The sequence below is a fragment of the Triticum urartu genome, chromosome 1, assembly GCF_003073215.2.
Source record: "Triticum urartu cultivar G1812 chromosome 1, Tu2.1, whole genome shotgun sequence".
Classification (NCBI taxonomy): Eukaryota; Viridiplantae; Streptophyta; class Magnoliopsida; order Poales; family Poaceae; genus Triticum; species Triticum urartu.
This window is the reverse complement of record NC_053022.1, coordinates 4,735,742-4,741,463: the sequence shown is the minus strand read 5'-3', so window position 1 is coordinate 4,741,463 and position 5,722 is coordinate 4,735,742.

Here is a 5,722-nt window from a genome sequence, read left to right as displayed (position 1 = left end):
GCGGAGGTGCACGATGCCTGGCGCCTGATTTGGGGATCGGAGGAGTTCGCCTCCAGCAAATTCTATCTTCATTGTTTTCGGGGCATGGAAGCGGATGATGCATTCAAATGGATCTGGAAATCAAAGTGCACCAACAAATGGAAGGTTTTTGTGTGGCTGCTCCTTGCGGATAGGCCGAACACCCAAGGTTTGCTCAAGAGAAAACATATGAAGTTGAGAGATGACAACTATGCCTGCCTGCTGTGTGATCGCCACCCGAAGAAACAGTTGAACACTTGTTCTTTCACTGTGATTTTAGTAGCACATGTTGGGGAAAGCCGGGGATCATGTGGCCTCTGCATGGCTACCGGGTGCAACTTTTGCATGCAGCTAAAACCACGTGGGGCAGACCAATGTTCATGGAAGTCTTCATTATAGCCTCTTGGAGCATTTGGAAGGAACGCAACAACAAACTGTTCAGAAATATGGCGCCGACCGTCGAGGGGTGGGCCAAGAGATTCAAATTGGATTTCGGTATGATGAGACACAGAATCAAACAGGCCTTGGTGCCTTTTGTTGATCAAGTAGTTGACCTGTTGTAGCAGCATAGCCTTGTACCATTGATGTATAGGGATATCTTAACTCCTTCTGCCCCCATGTAATTTCTATCCCATGTAATCTTGTGTCTTGAATAGTAATACAAAAGTCAGTGGGGGGCTGCCCCCACTGTCCCAAGCTTTCAAAAAAAATCTTCTTAACAATTGTAGATGTGCCCATACTCAAGAAGAACTATTATCATCTCCATATACGCTGGAATAATATGTACAAAATACGAGTTGTAGTGAGCCTGACAATTGAAATAGTGTGTATGTAGTCAAACAAAATTGTTTTATATAATGGTAAAATATCATCCCGCCTATAACCAAGCCCATGGAAACCAAATATTAGCAATACATTTATTGGGTTGTCCTTATTTTACTAAGAGAGAAAAATAAAATCCAAATAGGAGTAACAAGCCGAACAAATTGCGTAACAATACTAGGACTGTCTATTGGGGAAACTAAAGCGACAAATCCTAAATTCATTCAAGAATCTGAGGTAGCGGATATTGCTCTCGCTTGGAGAGCAGGTCGATGACATCTTTGATCGAAGGCCGCTCTTGTTGATTCATCTGGACACACAGGAGGCCAGTGAGCAAGACACACTCCATCTGCCATCACTAGTAGAAAACGGGGCAAAGGTCCAGGTCGGGTCAGTCCATTAGTCCCGGTTCAGTCCAGAACCGGGACCAATGGGGGCATTGGACCCAGTTCGTGAGCCTAGGGGGCCGGCCGGGCCACGTGGGCCATTGGTCCCGGTTCGTCTGGACCTTTTGGTCCCGGTTGGTGGGACGAACCGAGACCAATGGGACTCGCTCCTGGCCCACCACCATTGGTCCTGGTTGGTGGCTTGAACCGGGACCAAAGTCTCCCCTTTAGTCCCGGTTCATGCCACCAACCGGGACCAATGAGGTGCCTATATATACCCCCTCGCATAAGAGCAGAGCACACTGCTCTGTTTTTTCTGGCCGAGGGGGAGAGGGCTTGGTGGTGCTCTAGCTAACCTCCTATGCACACAACGTGTTCGATGGAATGCCCGAGCCACACCACTTAAGCTTTCTCCTCTCCAAGCTCGACCTCCAAGCTCCATTTTCGTCAATATTTGTATAGGTTTAGCGGTCCGTCACGCCCCGTCCCCGTCTTCACCGCAGTCGATCACCCGTGCCGAGCTCATCGCCAGCACCACCGTGGTGAGCCTCTTGTTCTTATTTTCTTTCTGAAAGGAAAAAATATTCTTACTTGTATGTTTACATAGATACTTGTATTATTTTCTTACTTTTATATTATTGCATCTTATATAGTGCGATGGTTTTGGTATCCACCCCCGTCGGCCCTCGTCCTGTCTATGATTCGGATGTGGTATATATTATCTTTTTATAACTATTTGGTTCCTTTATTGTTTATGACAATTATGCCGACCAACGTGACATAGATTTTATTTATCTAGGAGGTGGTTGAACCGGAAATTCCAACCGACCCTATTGTCGAGAGGTTAAATTTAGTTGAAGAAGAAAACAATTTCTTCAAGGAAAAAATAAAAAAAATTGAGGAGGAGAAGATGATATTGGAGTTGCATGTTGCGGATATCGTCGATGATCACAAGATCAAGATGGATGCAATGCGGTTGAAGATTAGAAAGATTAGAAAATATGCCATTCATACCGAGGCTTGGTATCATTATGCCGTTGGATCAATTGTTACCTTGGTTGCGATTATGATCGCATTTGTTTTCGCATTGAAATGTTTTACATAGTTTCAGTGTATGGTGAAAGTTAATTAGATGCTCTGGAGAGCTATATGTTGTTAGATGAGAACTATGTATGTACTTTGGTTTTAATGTGATGATGAACTTGTATTAATTTGGTCACTTAATTATCTATTCATGATGTTCTGTAATGGTTTTTGACACACTTAATTGTATATAATGCATGCAGATGAACCGGCAATGGATGTACGGTGACAGACACACCTCCGAGTACATTAAGGGCGTGCATGAGTTTCTCGATGCGGCTGAGGCAAACAAGCAGAATGGTTTTATGTGTGGTCCATGCACTAAATGTGGGAATACGATGTCTTACTCTAACCGGAAAATCCTTCACTCCCACCTGCTTTACAAGGGTTTCATGCCACACTATAATGTTTGGATGAGGCACGGAGAAATAGGGGTTATGATGGACGAGGTGAAGAAGAAGAGTACGATGACAACTATGTGCCCCCTTAATACGGTGATGCTGCAACGGGTGAAGCTGCTAAAGATCAAGAGGAACCAGACAATGTGCCCGATGATGATGATCTTCGCCAGGTCATTGTCGATGCAAGGACGCAATGCGAAAGTCAAAAGGAGAAGCTGAAGTTCGATCGCATGTTAGAGGATCAAAAAAAGGGTTGTACCCCAATTGCGAAGATGGCAACACAAAGCTCGGTACTGTACTGGAATTGCTGCAGTGGAAGGCAGAGAATGCTGTGGCTGACAAAGGATTTGAGAATCTACTGAAAATATTGAAGAATAAGCTTCCAAAGGATAATGAATTGCCCGACAGTACATACGCAGCAAAGAAGGTCGTATGCCCTCTAGGATTGGAGGTGCAGAAGATACATGCATGCCCTAATGACTGCATCCTCTATCGCGGTGCATACAAAGATTTGAACGCATGCCCGGTATGCGGTGCATTGCAGTATAAGATCAGACGAGATGACCCTGGTGATGTTGACGGCGAGCCCCCCAGGAAGAGGGTTCCTGCGAAGGTGATGTGGTATGCTCCTATAATACCACGGTTGAAACGTCTGTTCAGAAATGGAGAGCATGCCAAGTTGATGCGATGGCACAGTGAGGACCGTAAGAAAGACGGGAAGTTGAGAGCACCCGCTAACGGGTCGCAGTGGATAAAAATCGAGAGAAAGTACTGGGAGGAGTTTGCAAAGGACCCAAGGAACGTATGGTTTGCTTTAAGCGCGGATGGCATTAATCCTTTCGGGGAGCAGAGCAGCAATCATAGCACCTGGCCCGTGACTCTATGTATGTGGAACGGAAACGGTGTACGTACGTGGGATGAGCACAGACAGGAGGAATTTAACCTAAAGGCGTTGCTATTCGTGACCATCAATGATTGGCCCGCTCTCAGTAACCTTTCAGGACAGACAAACAAAGGATACCACGCATGCACGCACTGTTTAGATGACACTGAAAGTATATACCTGGACAAATGCAGGAAGAATGTCTACCTGGGCCATCGTCGATTTCTTCCGACCAACCATCAATGTCGAAAGAAAGGCAAGCATTTCAAAGGCGAGGCAGATCACCGGAAGAAGCCCGCCATGCGTACCGGTGATCACGTACTTTCTATGGTCAATGATTTACACGTAATCTTTGGAAAGGGTCCCGGCGCACTAGCTGTTCCGAATGACGCTGAGGGACACGCACCCATGTCGAAGAAGAAATCTATATTTTGGGACCTACCCTACTGGAAAGACCTAGAGGTCCGCTCTTCAATCGACGTGATGCACGTGACGAAGAACCTTTGCGTGAACCTGCTAGGCTTCTTGGGCGTGTATGGAAAGACAAAAGATACACCTGAGGCACGGGAGGACCTGCAACGTTTGCACGAAAAAGACGGCATGCCTCCGAAGCAGTATGAAGGTCCTGCCAGCTACGCTCTTACGAAAGAAGAGAAAGAAATCTTCTTTGAATGCCTGCTCAGTATGAAGGTCCCGACTGGCTTCTCGTCGAATATAAAGGGAATAATAAATATGCCAGAGAAAAATTTCTAGAACCTAAAGTCTCATGACTGCCACGTGATTATGACGCAACTGCTTCTGGTTGCATTGAGGGGGCTTCTACCGGAAAACGTCCGATTAGCCATTGTGAAGCTATGTGCATTCCTCAATGCAATCTCTCAGAAGGTGATCGATCCAGAAATCGTACCAAGGCTAAGGAGTGATGTGGCGCAATGTCTTGTCAGTTTCGAGCTGGTGTTCCCACCATCCTTCTTCAATATCATGACACACGTCCTAGTTCATCTAGTCGACGAGATTGTCATTCTGGGGCCCGTATTTCTACACAATATGTTCCCCTTTAAGAGGTTCATGGAGTCCTAAAGAAATATTTCCATAACCATGCTAGGCCAGAAGGAAGCATCTCCATGGGCCATCAAACAGAGGATGTCATCGGGTTTTGTGTTGACTTCATTCCTGGCCTTAATAAGATAGGTCTCCCTAAATCGCGGTATGAGGGGAGATTGACTGGAAAAGGCACGCTTGAAAGGGACTCAATAATAAGCAGGGACGGATATGCTTGGTCTCAAGCACACTACACAATTCTACATAACTCTACCTTGGTGATCCCGTATGTCGATGAACACAAGAACAGTCTGCGCTCCAAACACCCGGAGCAGTGCGACGACTGGATTACATGTGAACACATCAGGACTTTCAGCAGTTGGTTGGAAACACGTCTCAGAGGTGACAACATTGTTTGTGATGAGCTATACTTGTTGTCCAGGGGACCATCATTGACTGTATTGATTTACAAAGGATACGAGATAAATGGGAATACATTTTACATGATTGACCAAGATCAAAAGAGCTCCAACCAAAACAGCGGTGTCCGCTTTGATGCAACAACCGAGAGGGGAAAGGACACATATTATGGTTACATAGTGGACATATGGGAACTTGACTACGGACATGATTTTAAGGTCCCTTTGTTTAAGTGCAAATGGGTCAATCTATCAGGAGGCAGGGTACAGGTAGACCCACAGTACGGAATGACAACAGTGGATCTGAAAAATCTTGGGCACACTGGCGAACCGTTCGTCCTAGCCAATGATGTGGCACAGGTTATCTATGTGAAGGACATGTCTACCAGACCGAGAAAAAGAAAAGATAAGGAAGCGAATACATCATACGATGAGCCAAAGCGCCACATAATTCTTTCAGGAAAAAGGGACATCGTGGGAGTGGAGGGCAAGACAGACATGTCTGAAGATTATGAAAAGTTTCATGAAATTCCTCCCTTCGAAGTCAAGGCTGACCCAAGCATCCTGATAAACGATGAAGATTATCCATGGTTACGGCGCAATAAGCAAATGACACAAGCGAAGAAAAAGTAAAGACTTTCTTCCGCAACTATTATGATGATACCATGC